Below are 1451 nucleotides of genomic sequence, written 5' to 3' on the forward strand. Positions count from 1 at the left end.
GGGCTAGGGGCGGACAAGCGCGCGCGTCCCACCCGTCCGTGCGCTGTCCGTTTCTCTCCAAAAGCGGCGCAAACTTGGGCCGCGGATGGGTCGAAAGCGGACACAAAACGGACAAAAGTCCACTTGCTCCCGCGCGCTGGGCCGCCCGGTTTGTCCGTTTTACCCCAAACGGACGGGCCGGACAGGATAGGTTCGCGCGGTGGAGTTGGCCTGCCTAACCAGTGACTGTGTGAGAGATACTGCAGCAGAAGTGGCTTTCGGTGGAGCTGGGGACGCTTTGCTTGCACGGTCGCCGGCGTGACCAACCGACCTACCACTGATGGAAGATTCTACGGCCGACGCATGTGTTTATTTCATAATCTTTCTTAAGAGACTTTCAATCTATTCATCTTTAATCACGATAGTAAAAAACAATAGGGGTAATACAAATTACAACCATGTTCGTGGACAACCTAGCGACGACTACAAGCACGCGAGCCGAAGATGTGACGCTGTCATCGCCCTCCCTGACACGAGCCGGACAAACTTTATTATAGTAGATAGTCGGGAAGTCGTCGTGCTAAGGCCCCATAGGGCCAGCGCATCAACCATCGCTGATGAGAAAAGTCGTTGATCAGAAGGATCAAACCTGTAAACACTCAAACAAAGACCAGATCAAAACAGATCCACTGAAAACCTGCACCGACCGAATCCTGCGAAATCCAATGGAGAAACACCTCCACACGTCCTTCGACGATACCTGACGCATCACCAGGACAATGATAGAACGTGGGAGATATTATTTCTACCAAAGGACATCGCCGTCGCCATACAACCCCAACCAAAACGCAGATCCGATGCTCCGACCAGCAGCAGCGCCAACGGGGCGACGGTCCAGCGCCCCCAACGCACCACCAGGCACGAAGCACGATGGGCCCCCACCATGAGCCGCCGGAGTCCGCAGTGGGCCACCCCCCTGGGGTGCAGCACCATGCAGAGGGGGCGGCAGATTCGGGCTAGAAGAACCAGCCCGGCTAGCCGCAGCTGCCACCTCTCATGGATCTGAAGAGACCGCAGCAGATCCGGGCAGAGGCACCGAGGGGCCAGTCGGCCCTGAGCCAGAACCGAGCGAGGGAGAGCCGACCTTCGCCGACACCGACCGCGCCGCCGGAGCACGCGCTGCCTAGAGCTTGGAGCACAGCGCGGCTTCATATTCCAGATCCGCCGCCTCCTCGCTCGAGCCATCTCGCCCCCGCTTCTGGCCGGAGATGGCCTCGCTGGAGGACCCACACGAGCGATCCATCGAGACCACCGCCGCAAACAAGAGGGAGAGAGGAAGGGAAGGTGTAGATCTAGAAAAGAATCGAATGGGAGAGCGGCGACGGCGCAGGTCAGAGGAGGAAGCAGGGAACCCTAGAAATGGGGGAACCGAACCCTTCCGGACCCAAATATATCCGGACCGAGCCAGGCCA

The sequence above is a fragment of the Triticum dicoccoides genome, chromosome 6B, assembly GCF_002162155.2.
Source record: "Triticum dicoccoides isolate Atlit2015 ecotype Zavitan chromosome 6B, WEW_v2.0, whole genome shotgun sequence".
Lineage (NCBI taxonomy): Eukaryota > Viridiplantae > Streptophyta > Magnoliopsida > Poales > Poaceae > Triticum > Triticum dicoccoides.